General features: G+C 50.1%; 1 protein-coding gene across 2 annotated transcripts in view; it reads left to right on the top strand.

Moving 5' to 3' along the window:
• TMEM121 (transmembrane protein 121) overlaps positions 1 to 15,019 on the top strand; it is a 330,037-nt gene that overhangs the window by 157,705 nt on the left and 157,313 nt on the right. The window contains exon 1 of one of the 2 annotated variants that reach the window (XM_050963360.1): positions 7,389 to 7,568. The exons of the other annotated variant lie outside the window; for it this stretch is intronic. The gene's annotated coding sequence lies outside the window, so the exon portion shown is untranslated. Of the gene's footprint in view, positions 1 to 7,388; positions 7,569 to 15,019 lie in introns of those variants that run through there. 2 annotated transcript variants of the gene reach the window in all.

The raw sequence follows: 15,019 nt of genomic DNA, 5'->3' as shown, positions 1-15,019 counted from the left end.
TTATATACACCTTTATGCTAGCCATGGGAGAAAAGCAAATGGTTAGGGGAATTCAGAAGGATGACTGCTTCTCTGGACCAATAAAGGCCCCCATGAAACTATTACCAGCATTTGAATAGGGCTAGCACTAAAGGTTCCAGTCAGGACTGGGGCTCTGTTGTGCTGGGGCGTGGCACAGTATCACAGATTCACAGAGATATGTGTGTCTGTTACTGTACATCAAGATTAGAGCACGGGCAAGATTAGAAAGGCAAAGGCACAAAATGAGCTCAAACTAGCTATGGGAATAAAGGGAAACAAAAATACTTTTTATCAATACATTAGAAGCAAGAGGAAGACCAAGGACAGGGTAGGCCCACTGCTCAGTGAGGAGGGAGAAACAGTAACAGGAAACTTGGAAATGGCAGAGATGCTTAATGACTTCTTTGTTTTGGTCTTCACTGAGAAGTCTGAAGGAATGTCTAATATAGTGAATGCTTATGGGAAGGGGGTAGGTTTAGAAGATAAAATAAAAAAAGAGCAAGTTAAAAATCACTTAGAAAATTTAGATGCCTGCAAGTCACCAGGGCCTGATGAAATGCATCCTAGAATACTCAAGGAGTTAATAGAGGAGGTATCTGAGCCTCTAGCTATTATCTTTGGAAAGTCATGGGAGACGGGAGAGATTCCAGAAGACTGGAAAAGGGCAAATATAATGCCCATCTATAAAAAGGGAAATAAAAACAACCCAGGAAACTACAGACCAGTTAGTTTAACTTCTGTGCCAGGGAAGATAATAGAGCAAGTAATTAAAGAAATCATCTGCAAACACTTGGAAGGTGGTAAGGTCATAGGGAATAGCCAGTATGGATTTGTAAAGAACAAATCATGTCAAACCAATCTGATAGCTTTCTTTGATAGGATAATGAGTCTTGTGGATAAGGGAGAAGCGGTGGATGTGGTATACCTAGACTTTAGTAAGGCATTTGATACGGTCTAGCAGGATATCCTTATCGATAAACTAGGCAAATACAATTTAGATGGGGCTACTATAAAGTGGGTGCATAACTGGCTGGATAACCATACTCAGAGAGTAGTTATTAATGGCTCCCAATCCTGCTGGAAAGGTATAACAAGTGGGGTTCGGCAGGGGTCTGTTTTGGGACCGGCTCTGGTCAATATCTTCATCAATGACTTAGATGTTGGCATAGAAAGTACGCGTATTAAGTTTGCAGATGATACCAAACTGGGAGGGATTGCAACTGCTTTGGAGGACAGGGTCAAAATTCAAAATGATCTGGACAAATTGGAGAAATGGTCTGAGGTAAACAGGATGAAGTTCAATAAAGACAAATGCAAAGTGCTCCACTTAGGAAGGAAGAATCAGTTTCACACATATAGAATGGGAAGAGACTGTCTAGGAAGGAGTATGGCAGAAAGAGATCTAGGGGTCATAGTGGACCACAAGCTAAACATGAGTCAACAGTGTGATACTGTTGCAAAAAAAGCAAACGTGATTCTGGGATGCATTAACAGGTGTGTTGTGAGCAAGACACGAGAAGTCATTCTTCCGCTCTACTCTGCGCTGGTTAGGTCTCAACTGGAGTATTGTGTCCAGTTCTAGGCACTGCATTTCAAGAAAGATGTGGAGAAATTGGAGAGGGTCCAGAGAAGAGCAACAAGAATGATTAAAGGTCTTGAGAACATGACCTGTGAAGGAAGGCTGAAAGAATTGGGTTTATTTAGTTTGGAAAAGAGAAGACTGAGAGGGGACATGATAGCAGTTTTCAGGTATCTAAAAGGGTGTCATCAGGAGGAGGGAGAAAACTTGTTCACCTTAGCCTCCAATGATAGAACAAGAAGCAATGAGCTTAAACTGCAGCAAGGGAGATTTAGGTTGGACATTAGGAAAAAGTTCCAAACTGTCAGGGTAGTTAAACACTGGAATAAATTGCCTAGGGAAGTTGTGGAAGATATTTAAGGGTAGGTTAGACAAATGTCTATCAGGGATGGTCTAGACAGTATTTGGTCCTGCCATGAGGGCAGGGGACTGGACTCAATGACCTCTCGAGGTCCCTTCCAGTCCTAAAGTCTATGAATCTATGAATCGCAAGAGGGCAGGGGAGAGAAGCATGGAAAAGAGTAGGCAACAGAGAGACATAGAGGGGAAGGAGAGAAGGGACAGGGAGATGGAGGCAGTAATATAATACTTGGTGCTTTGAAAAGGCGAGTTTGACAAAGTTGAAAACAACTATTAGCCAAATCAACCTGGATGAAGAATGTAAGTGGAATGTGAATAATAATCAGGAACTTTATGAACATTTGACTAGATGCCCAAAAGCCATTATCCCACAATCAGGAAAGAAGGCTGCATTAAGCCTGGCTTAAAGGGGAAGTGAAAGCATCAATAATAAATAAATATATAGCTAAATAATAATAGGATAAAATGAAAGTTGATAACTATGAATATAAATGAGAAGTTAGAAATTGTAGAAAATTGGTAAGGGAAGCAAGAGGACATAAGATAAGCCCTATGACCAGAAGAGTTTATTGTTAAGTGTACTAGTGTAAGCAGAGTCAGGATGAGCTCTACCCTGACATCTGGTGGTGAATTATGGGGAGTGTGGAAAGGAATTTCAGGTATTTGTATTGGCATACCCACCTCACCTAGCATAGCCCACGGCAGCCTGGGATGGTTATTTTGACAGCTCTGGTATCCCCAATTTCTTTGTTATGGGGCAGGAAGAATAAAGTGAAGTTACCCTGACTATGTGAATGAGGAACTATGAGACTGCTTCATGACAGAAATGACTCAACCTCAGTTAAGTAGCACTTGCCAGACAAGGGACATGGGTTCCAAAACCTGGTGAATTGAGAGAGCTGTTGGGGATTGGTGTATGTGCTTGATGGTATGGGTCCCTTTTGAGGGCCTGGTGCACCAATTACATTTTCTTCTCTCTCCACTGTTAAAGAGTAGAGCTAATTTTTGTTCCATTAGGAGTCTATCTGAAGGCTGCTGAGCTGAATTCATGTTGGGCCAATGGTGCACTGGGGCTCCTCTACTATGAGCTGAAATTGCTAAGAGTTGAAATCACTAAAGAGCTAGAATTACTGAGCTGGGAGCAGAGTGCTGTGCTAACTAGTGGAGGAGCCTGAAGACCTATTGCTAAGTGGCTGGCAGATTGGAGCAGTTTGCAGCATGTTGGAGCAGCCCATGGAACAGTGAGTGGAGTGGAGTGGTTTGAGGGGTTGGCTGGAGGAGTGGCACAGCTGGTGTAGTGGAGCTGGTCGTGGTGAAGGCTGCAGCAGGACTCCAGGGAGAGGTGGAGCAGTTGGCCTTGGCCCACGTAAGGTGTCCCTTACCACTCTTTGTGGGCCCCACCACTCTGTGTGGCCCCCCCTCCATTTCCACCCAGACTGAGGGGGGTAAAACTCTGCAGATAAACTTTTGAACTCTGGGGTGGCACTGACCAGAGACTTTTGGGTTGCTGGACTTTGGGGTGATTGGACTTAAGACCCTAAGGGGGAAAGGACATTGCAAATGTACTTGGAGGTGGGTTTTTTGCTTATGGTTTGTGTTATAATTCTTTTTGTGGTGTTTCTCCAATGTGATGCAGCATTGTTTCCCTCCTTGATTAAAAGGATTTTGCTACACTCAGACTCTGTGCTTGCGAGAGGGGAAGTATTGCCTCCTAGAGGCGCCCAGGGGGGTGGTATGTAAGTGTCCCAGGTCACTGGGTGGGGGCTCGAGCCGGTTATGCATTGTGTTATTGAAATGGAGCCCCTGGATACTGAACTCGGCCCTTGTTGCTGCCAACTCAGAGGAGCAGAAGGGTTACACTAGAAACAAAAGGATCCCTAACAATGGTATTGGTCCATTACTAGATGGAAATAACAGAATTGTCAACAATAATGCAGAAAATGCAGAGTACTCAATAAATATTTTTGTTCTTTATTTGGGAAAAGACAGATGATGATAAATATCAGATGATCATGAAATGCTTTCCATTACCAACAGTAACTTAGAAGGATGTTTAAAAACAGCTACTAAAGTCAGACTTTTTAAATCATCAGGTCCAGATAACTTGCATCCAAGAGTTTTAAAACAGCTGGCTAAGGAGCTCTCTAGGCTCTTTATGTTAATTTTCAATAAGTCTTGGAAAACTGGGCAAATTCCAGAACACTGGACAAAAGCTAATGTTGTTGTGCCAATATTTAAGAAAAGGTAAAGGGGGATGACCTGGATAATTATAGGCCTGTCAACCTGACAGTGATTCTGGGCAAAATATTGGAATAGCTGATATGAGACTTAATACAGAATTAAAAAATGGTAATATCATTAATGCAAATTAGTATGGGTTTATGGCAAAATAGATCATGTCAAACTAACTTGATTTTTATGAGATTACAATTTTGGTTGATAAAGGTAATAGTGTTGATGAATATATTTAGACTTATGTAGGGCATTTGAGTTCATAGCACAGGGTATTTTGATTAAAAAACTAGAACTGTACAAATTCAAAAAGAAACTTGTTAAATGAATTAAAACTGGCTAACTGAAAGACCTAAAATGTTATGCTGACTGGGGAATTATTACTGAGAAGGTGTGAGGACAAGTTCTTGGCCCTATAATTTTTTCAATACATGGCAGAAAACATAAAATCATTCCTGACAATGTCAAATCATAGAATCATAGAATGTCAGGGTTGGATGGGACCTCAGGAGGTCACCAATCCAACCCCCTGCTCAAAGCAGGATCAATCCCCAGATAGATTTTTGCCTCAGATCCCTAAATGGCCCCCTTAAGGATTGAACTCACAACCCTGGGCTTTTGGAGGAGTGATAAATAATGAAAAGGACAGGTCACTGACACAGACTGATCTGGACTGCTTGATAATGCTAGGCACAAGCAAACAATGTGTGTTTTAATACATCTAAATATAAAGTTATACATCTAGGAACAAAGCACATCGGCCATATTTATAAGATGGAGTACTCTAACCACTGTGACTCAAGTCCTTTTGAGAGTCACTGCTTCCCAGGATAGTCAGCTGAATGTGAGCTCCCAAAAGGGCTAATGCGCTCCCTGGCTGTAGAAACGGGGGAATCTTGAGTAGGTTCTATTACCTCTGCATTGGCACCAGTGCAACCACTACAGGAATACTGTGTCCAGAACTGGTGCCCACAATTCAAGAAGGATGTTGAAACATAGGAGAGGGTTCAGAGAAGAGCCATGAGAACAATTAGAGAATAGGGAAACCTGCCTTATAGTGAAAGACTTAAGGAGCTCAATGTATGCCATTTATCAAAGAGAAAGTTAAGCTGTGATCTGATCACAGTGTATAAGTACCTATGTGCAAACAGAAATTTGATAATAGGCTCTTCAATTGAGTAGACAAGATATAACAAGAATGAGGGGCTGGAGGTTGAAGCTAGACAAATTCAGACTGGAAATAAGACATCCTTTTTTAACAATGAAGGTTATTAACCATTGGAACAACTGACCGAGGCATGTGGTGGATTCCCCATCACTGGCAATGTTTAAATCAAGACTGGATATTTTTCTAAAAGCTCTGCTCTAGTTCAACGACATGTATTGGACTTGAAGCAGCAATTAATTCAGGGAAGACTCATGGCCTGTGTGATGCAGGAGGTCAGAGCAATGATCACATGGTCCCTTCTGGCCATAACAAGCTATGGGATGGCAAAGTATGGCAGGGAAGATGAAAGGGCATATGTGTAGGGGATGCAGTGGGAGTGAAAAGGACCGGTGCTGGCACAGAGTGTAGAAGGGGAAAGGTGGAGTCTTTTAGCAATTCTAAAATGTTTAAAGGTGTCTAGATAGAAAGCTGTGAGCAGCTAGGCCTGCTCCAATGCCCATTGGAGTCAGTGAATATGTTTGCCCTGTTACTGGTGGGTTCTGGATCAGCACCTTAAACTTTTTCATATGGGCACAAGCTTCCCCACTTCCCTCCACCATCAAATCTCCAGTATGTCTCCCCTGCTTCCCTTTAACACCATCACCACACCTCAGCCTGCAGGAAAGATCTGTCAGTGCAGCGCTCCCCTGTAGCACTGGCTATGCACCAGCCCCATGGGACCCTATGCTGAGCATTAACATTTGGCTTCTTTAAAGAGAGCCACCAGCAGGCAGGTGCATTTCAGCAGAGTCCAGCCCAGGCCCTGCGTGATCTCACCTTTCCCTTGGAAGAAATGACACCTACTGCAACAGTCTGAAAAAGGGGATCCTCCCAGCGAGCCTGGGAGTTCATCAGGGCGTCCCTGGGTCAGAGTTCAGGTTGCCATGGGGATGCCCCAGGCGAAGTAGCTCTGTTACTCCTGGTATTAAGGGAGGCATGAAAGGCAAGCAATGGGGGAGGGGGTGGATTATCTCTGGATCTGGCAGTGGCGCCTGGGGAGGGTGTCACTGCACCCACTGAAAAGCATTGCAGGCCCTCTTGTGTGGGCCATGCAAGTAGGTGCTCAGGGCACTCAGGGGTCAGTCCCCTCTCCAGGGGAGTGGTGCCGATGACGGGGGAGGGGTGGTGGTGCCTTCTCCACATTTTAGCGCAGACAAATGGCTCAGTGACACAGCCCTGCCCTTTTCTCGGCTCCACAGGCCCACCCCGTGCAGCAGGGACTAAAGGACGCCGCTGAAAGCAGCTGGAGTTCGGTTTGACTGGGACACACGCCCACCGACCCCCTGACCTGAATTGGCCCCATCTCTTGGGTTCCCCGGGGCTGGGTTTGGGTCCCCCTGAGCTTTGTCCCGGCTGGAAAGTCAGCGTGACACGCTCCCCTGACCTCGCCGCCAGTTTCCAAAGTCCCAAACTCAGTTCTGAGAGCGGGACGTGCCCCAGGGAGCGGGCTGAGCCCGTCTGGGCCCCTGTGCGGGAGGGACTCGATCGGGGCCACTGGGCACTTCAGGGCCGGCGAGCGAAGACCACTTGAGGCGGGCGGAAAGACAGCGGCCGGGCCGGTGCCTCGCTCTGTGCTGCCCCTGCGGCCAGACCCGAGGAGGGCTCGGGGCCCTCGCCCGTTGCGCCCCCGATCTGGGATGTTTTCCCCGGCACGAAGCCCAGCTGGCGGCCAGACCCGCTGCTCCGCTCCCCGCTGCCTCCTCCTGGCTTCACTGGTCTGTGGAAGGAGCAGCCGCGGAGATCCCCCTTGCCCCCCCGCCTGCCGCCCGCCCCCGCCTCGGCAGCAGCAGCTCCGCGCTCCCCGGTGTGCACCCTGCCCAGGGCTGGCGGGACGCAGGGCGGTGGCGGGGCCGCAGGCTGGAGGCGCGGGCGATGCCGGCCAGCCCCGCACAGGAGCCAGCGGCCAATCGGCGGCGGGCGAAACGGAGCGCAGGGACCGCTCGGGAGGCGGCGGGCGCCGGCCGGGCAGTGGCGAGCGGCGGGCTCTGAGCGGCGGGGATTGCGCCGCGCGCTCTGCGCCCTGGGGACAGCGCCGGGGGTTTGCTCCGGCCCCGGGAGGAGCCAGCTCGGGGTTCCCACCGCGCGAGCCCCGCCAGGATTTACGGCACGGAGGGAGGTGAGCAGAGCCCGGCAGCCGCCGCTGGATTCCAGCCTCTGGACAGCTCCCAGGTAGGAGAGGGGGCAAGCGCCGCGCTGCGCTGAGCTGCGCTGGTTCGGGGGCGCCGGGGTCTGGCCGCCCTCCCGCGCGCTCTGCCTGACTTCCTGGCGTGGAGCAGAGCCGGGCTCCGAGCCCTGCTCCGGCGCAGAGGCATGGCTGGCCGGAGCATTTCCTAGCGGGGGGAGGGACTCAGACCCGGCCGAAGGGAGGATGGGGGTGTCAATAGGGTCCCCCCGCCGCCTCCCGCGGAGCTGCTCGGACAGCGAGCTCTAGCTGAAGTGTGGCTGGGGCTGCCACCTCCCACAGGGAAGCCCCCTCTGCTCCAGGCGCTCGCTCAGATGGCGAAGGCAGGGGCTCCCCGCGGGTGGCAGGTATGCCAGTCGGAGGGCTGCACCCGTCCTGTGCCCGGCCTGAGTGACTCGTGGACAGCTGCGGGAGGGAGCCAGGCTTTCCCTGAACTGTGCATGGAAGGGGAAGCTATAGCTCCCCCCAGAAAAGCTCTGTGTTAGGAGAGGCCATTGCCATGGAGGAGGGGAGGAGAGCCGGACTCCCTGGATCTCCCCCAGCACCGCATGGGCAGCGAAGGGCTGGCATCAGTCATAACCATGGGCACGATTATTGCAGCAGTGAGGAGGCAACTGTCCATAAAACCCCACCAACGTGCATGGGCCAGTGCCCAAGCTTCAGTCTCCTGCCCATCTGACGCCACTGCCCCTCTCCACCTCCGCCAGCTACTTGTTACAGACAGCTGCATCCCTGCAAGCAGGCAGTAAAGTTAAGGCCACTCCCCCTCCCCTCCTTCAGTGGGTAGAACTCATGGGGCTCTTCCCTTCCTGCCTGGGGAGGAAGCTGGGTTCTCCCCCAGCTCTCTGGGGCGGAGTTGTGCTCTGGAAGGGCTCTGGCTCTGTGAGGCTTGTGTGTATCAGGATGGCTCTTCATGCTGGCACAGGTGCCCCAGAGGCTATACCAGTGAAAAGGGAGAGGAGGGATCAGCAAGAAACTGTCCATCGCTTGCTCCCTTTCTCCTTGGGGACTTACGCCCCCATGTAATGTTCCCTTGTAGCTTTCTCCTGCCTGAGAGGGGCAGATTGTTAGAGGACCGAAGCAGGTACTAAATATTACGGGGAAACAAGAAGGCAAAATCTTGTCCCCTTCTGTCTCCTGCCTTGGACAGTGAACATTACTCCGTCTGGGAAGCCCACTGTATAGGCCCATGCTGGCAACAGGCTCCTGCGTCTAGGATTGCTGCTGGCTGAGCTGTCTCTCAGCATGGAGGCTGGGGGCTGAAGTGTAAATTGCCTGAGGAGGAGAGGGGGATGTTGCAGATAAGGCACCTCTCTAACCTGAGTGCCCACATTTAGTACCCACATCTTCTGAGTGGATAGGCGATGACAGCAGGCAAAGGGCTCCCAGCTGCTCTGCCCAGGACTGTGTATGGGAATGTTTCCCTTGCACACATACATGGCTGAGATATTTCTGGCAGCTCGTTAATCATAACTGTGCAGCAAGCTGCCCATTCAGAGTCCGTGTGTTTCTGCAGTGCTCTGTGAAGGTAAAGGGAATGGCTGGATTTCTCAGGTGTTCTCTGGACCCCAGCTTCATCCCTTGTGCCTGGTTTGAGGATTCTCCTGGGTGTGATTGACATGCAGTATTTCAGCCAGGCCATTTGGAATCAGATCTTCACTTTCCCAGACAGGTGTCTTCTAGGGTGAACCCCACTGATGTGCAATTCTCAGTGCTTGATTAGTAACACTCCATGTGTTCCTGCTGCTAAAATACAGGGGAAGTCAACACTGCATCATAGTCTTCGTCATGACAACAGAGTCTGATGCCACTGGCACTTGTTTGTGATGTCACTGGGTAGTGGTGGAAAAGAAGAATGGCAAAGTCTGATGGAAGTGTTGGTTTCCTACACAGCCGCTCAACTGTATGGTATAAGAGAGAGGCACAGCTCACCCTGTGCTCTTGTGTTTATATGGGTATCATTGCAGGGGAGTCAGACACTAAATCCATTTGCTTAATAATCATAATCCCATTATAGTAATTAAGCAAACCCCACAGCTCCCTTTTCCATGGCAAATGAATTTGCAGCAGCAACACAGCACAGAGAGGGCCATTCCCAAAGCCAAGCTAGGGTCAGTGGAAGTAGATATCAGAAGCTAGTGTCATGCAATGCTACCCAGGAGAGATGCAGAAGCTGAGGTTAACACTCACAGGATAAGCTCTTTCGGGAAGAGACTTCTTGTTCTGTATTTGTACAGCACCTAGCCCAGGGGAGACCTGGTCTGTGGGGCTGCTAGGTGCTACTGCCATGCAAATAATAAATAAAAATGATCTGACTCTCTGCTCCCAGAAGGCATTTCTTTTGGTCAGGCTGAAGGCGCTTATTGATGACAAGTGTAAGAGCTAGGTGATTATTGTTACTGTTGTTGTGCAGCAGTGTCTAAAGCAGAGACTGCCCCAGAAGACAATGCTATGCATTTTCTACTGCAAGAAAAGGGGAAGATCGTAACTGCTGGGAATAGGCAGGGACCTTTCCGTAACTGGAGCATAATAACGTATTCCTACTTGCAGTCTATTTTTCCTGCCACAGGGACAGAGTGTCACCATCCACAGAGATGGATTGAGCTGGGAAGCTGAGATGTGAATCCAGCTGAGGGGAGCATGTGGATTCAGGATTTCTGTCAGTGCCCATTAGAAATATGAGCCCAAACTGCAGCATTTATCTATGGATCCAGAACCAGACTTTCCCAGAACTGGAAGAGGTTCAATTAAAATATTATTGATTCCAAGGCCAAAAGGGACCACTGTGATTATCTAGTCTGACCTGCATAACGCAGGCTAGAGACCTGCCCAGAATACTGCTCTAGAACATAGATTTTCAAAAACATTCTAGGGTTCTAGCTCATACCGCTCTGGAATCACTGTTACTTGCTCACCAGGAGCAAATGGAGCAGTCAGGGTGGAGACACACGCTTTGTACATACTGTGCTGTTCCTTAAGGGGGAACTGGAGGTCTCTTCTGTGGCCAAGAGCTGAGTTCAAAGTTCTGTGTGTCCCTCTGCAGTATGGCTGCACCATCCCCTATAACTCTGCAAAGCCAGCCCAGAGATGGGAGAAGAAGCTGGAATCTACCCCCAATAGTTGTGCCTGGCCGGCCCTGTGACAGGAGAGAGAGCTGGATTCTACCCCATGAGCCCTGGCTGGCTGGCCTAGTGATGGCAGAGGGAGCTGGCATCTGTGCTGACTAACTGAAGGATCCTTGTTCCTGATGGTGATGTGAAAGTCAGAAAGAATCCAGCTCAACTCCCAGACTCAAGGGCAATTTTTCAGGGCTGGCAGATGGAAAACACATCTCTTTACTTGTAAGCCATTCAGATAGACCAAGGAATCATTGAGAGACCTCTGTCTCTTCTGGCCTGGGCTTCTGCAATGCACTGCTCTGAGCCCCCTGCATCATATATACCTTCTTTCCTGGAGAGATGGACGAAATCTTGCAGGTGGGTCATGCTCTGCACTGACTCTCCTCAGTTCCAAACCAACTCCAACGTCCTGTTCCCTGCCTTCCAAGCCCCCAATGTGGCATGGTCTGGACACCTGCGGAAACGCTTCTCCCTTCAACTTCATCTGAGCGTTCTATGATCATCAGGCACATTGCAGCTGAGCAAGTCCTGTGTGAATCTCCTGGGGGAGTTGGGGCAGAGCATGCTCAGTGAGTGGCCCTTCGCCCTTGTGCTAGTGGTCAGGCTGAGCTAGTGTCTCCCAGCCTGCATAGCGCCATGCAAAGCACTCCTCTAGGAAAGCTGGACTTCCAAAGGGAGAGCTCTGTGGGGCTTCGATACCATTCACCAGCAGGGATGAGGCTGGCATCTGAGATGCATGTAATTATGTGGGAATATTTAGACCTACTGCAATGAATTCAGATCCTATGGGGCCCGTGTTGCCTCCCCATAAACTCCCCAGAGAGTCAAGGGGGTCAAGAAGCTGGTTAGTCTTTTCCCACATCAAAAGAGACAGGGAGGGGTCTCTTTTGTCCATCCCTATTGGGTCCATCAGAGGAGGGATCTCGTCTACCCTCCCAGTGTAGGAGACAGGCATGGAGATTGAGGGTCCTTCTACTTTCCTCTTCTATAACATGGAGGAGGGAGAACCAGCTCTCACTCTTTTGGCAGGACCCCCCAGCCCTGCTCAGTATGTCTGGACTCCATCTATCTGTGCAATTGTCACATCCACAAGGTCTGCCCTCGGCTCAGATATGGCTGATCTTCACAATGTTGACCACAAGCTTTCACCCACAGCACCTACTGTCTATGTTTTTAGCACAGGCTTGTGAGCAGAACCAGCGCTAGGGGTTTGAGTGCCCTAGGTGCACGGTCATTTCGCCGCCCTGCACGCTGGTCCCCCGGCTCCGCAGTCCTGCCTGCCTAATAATACCCACCCCCTAATAATGCTGGCGCCCTAGGCGATTGCCTAAGCCACCTAAATGCAAGCGCTGGCCCTGCTTGTGAGTGCCCACCTCCTTTGTGATATCACCATGCACATTCTCTCTGCTCTGGCTGTCAGATGCAGAGCTGCTGCGGGGTAATGTGCATGAGGGAGAATGTAAGTATCTCAGAGAAACAGAAACAGCAAAATCCTCCAAAAAATCCCACCGCTAGAGCCTCCAGGGCCAGAGAAAATCAGGGTCTACAAAAATTAAAATCAACATGGATCCTGTGATTTTAGGGTCTGGCCATGATTTTTGTTGCATCTTATGATAGTTTGAATTGAATAGAAAATTGGTTTCTTTCTTGTTCCCATTGCAAGGATGCAGCCGTCACAGTGGAAACAAATGTTCAGCTGCCTGCTCAACCCAGTTTTACAGAAAACCGCTTCCAGCCAAATAATAGCCGCAGTAGAAATGAGAACTCAAACCCTGCCCCATTCACCTCATCTCGAAAAGCCATGAGAGACATCCCTTACTCAACAGCAGTGATTGTGTTGGAGCTCTAGGCTGGGATGCAGGAGACCTGTGACCAGTTCCCAGCTCTGCTTTAGACCAGCTGTGTGAAGTTGATGGAATTTGGGATCCTGAACACCTTTGAGGAGCTGGGCCTTTCATCCCTGGATGTAACAAAGACGTGGAACTTTTCTCGCTCCCAGGAGTTTTTTGGGAATAAATCCCTGCAGCCCTGGGAGATGCCCAGAGGCTATGTTGGAGGGTGCTGTACTAGCACCTAGCTATGGAGATGTAATATTTTCTATTCCTGGTTTCCTAGTTAAATATGTAGGTTGACATATAATTATTGTGACTGTGCAATGTGCACCAGAAATTGTACAGGTGTGAAATGCAGCTGTGTTAATATTCCTGCTAGCTTCCTCTTTGTTATTTATATCATAGCAGTAATATTTATATTATATTATAATTATAGCCTAAAGGCTCCAATTCAGATCCAGGTTCTGTTGTGCTAGGTGCTGTACGCTTCCCTACTGAAAAGCAAGTCCTGCCCTGAAGAGTTTACTGTCTAAACAGACCAAACAGATGGGGTAGGAGAAGAAACAGAGGCTTGGAGAAATGAAGGGACTCATCCAAAGTTCTAGAGCAGGTTCTACGGGATAGACCCAAAGTCCACTGATTCCTGGTTGTCCAGTGGCTTCTAGTAATCAGAATGACTTAATGGAGTGAGATGGGATATAAAGAGAAATAATGGGATATAATCAAGCAGAAAACTAGTGGGGCTGAGAACCAGGAAAAGGTCTCTAATGTTGAGGTTGTTTACACTGTGGTACAGCTTCCCAAGCGAAGTGGTGGAAACCCACAGCTTGAAATCCTTCTTAGATAGACTGGGCTAAGCAGTCCCAAGTACAGTCCTGCCCTGCCTGTTGCTTTCTCAGCTCTGGTTTATATGATAATTATGCAAGGATAACATTTCCAGATGGGAAGTAGTCTGGGCTTGATTTTCCTCTCACACTGCTGCGATTCCATTCATATCACTGGGATTACTCCCACTGTATGCTGGTGGAAAGGAGAGCAGGATGAAGCCCTGAAGTGTATGTACTGCACCTCCTGTACTGCAGGCAGGGCTGGTGCTACCATTTAGGCCAACTAGGCGGTTGCCTAGGGCGCCAAAATTTGGAGGCACCAAAAAGTGGCACCCCCAATTTTTTTTAAAGCTTTTCAGCAGCCGCTGTGCTGGGAGGGAGAGGGAGTCTGAGCCGCCGGCAGGCAGCCCAGGAGTTTCCCTGGGTCAGTGCGCCGCCATCGGAAGCCAGCCCAGGGGTTCCCCTGGGTCAGCGCGCCGCCCCGGCAGCCAGCCCAGCGGTTCCCCTGGGTCAGTGCGCCACCACTGGCAGCCAGTCCAGCGGTTCCCCTGGGTCAGTGCGCCGCCACCGGCAGCCAGCCCAGAGATTCGGGCTGCCAGCGGCGTGCTGACCATGGAGAACCTCTGAGCTTCCTGCTGGCGGCTCAGATTCCCTCTCCCTCCCAGCACAGCAGCCGCTCCATCCCATGCGATTCTTCTCAATGCTGGTGGTGGCGCCAATGGCTGGGCAGAGCACCGCAGCTCTGCTTAGCACACGTGGCATGAGCCTGGCAACGGGCGCGACAGCAGGGGTTCTGGAGCAGAGGTGAGCTGGGGCGGGGGGGAGAGCTGCCGCGGGGGGGGGGGGAGTGCCTCAGGGTAGGGGGAGAGTTGCCACGGGGGGGGCACTTCAGGGTGGAGCTATCGCAGGCTGGGGGCGGGCACAAGGTGGAAGTTTTGCCTAGGACGTGAAACTTCCTTGCACTGGCTCTGACTGCAGGGGTCTCCAGGCTGTGACACAACAGAACACTGTGGGTCTCAGACATTGCCTCTAGACTGTACAATCCATCAGTGCCCTCCCGTATTTGACCTAATGCCTCCATGACAGAGTTCAGCCAATGCAACTCCATCCTGATCCATCTGATCATTCTAGTCTTGCAGCTCCTGCTGGCTGAGAGACAACCATAGTAAACATCCTGTAAACACTGACTCCCAGTGACTGGGGGAAGGAATCTTATTTTTGACCTTTGTCTGGGTTTTGAACTTAAACCCCTAGCAGGAAAAGAGGCTGAAACATATAACCCCTCTGTTCCACGGTCATCTACCTGAGCTTCCTTGAGCACCCCATTCTTTGCCTTCACTTCCACTTCCCGGGCAGCCTTGACTTCTCTAGCCTTATCTCTTCACGAAGCTGTGTGTGTTTGTGTGGGTGGGGGGGGCATATCTCAGCCAGGGCCGATGCAACCATTTAGGCAAACTAGGCGGCTGCCTAGGGTGCCTAGTAGTTGGGGGCACCCAAAGCCCGCTCAGGCGAGGAGGTGGAGTGGAGGTGAGCTGGGGCGGGAAAGGCCGCCCGCAGTAACGGGAAGGGCACACAGGGGAACCGCTCCCCGCCCCAGATCACCTCCACTCTGCCTACTCCGCTGAGCACACAGCCCCCGCTCCAATCGGCGCTGCAAGCC

Source organism: Gopherus flavomarginatus, chromosome 7 (assembly GCF_025201925.1).
Source record: "Gopherus flavomarginatus isolate rGopFla2 chromosome 7, rGopFla2.mat.asm, whole genome shotgun sequence".
NCBI lineage: Eukaryota > Metazoa > Chordata > Testudines > Testudinidae > Gopherus > Gopherus flavomarginatus.
Note: the sequence above shows the minus strand (reverse complement) of the source record. Positions and strands in the feature narration are given on the sequence as shown.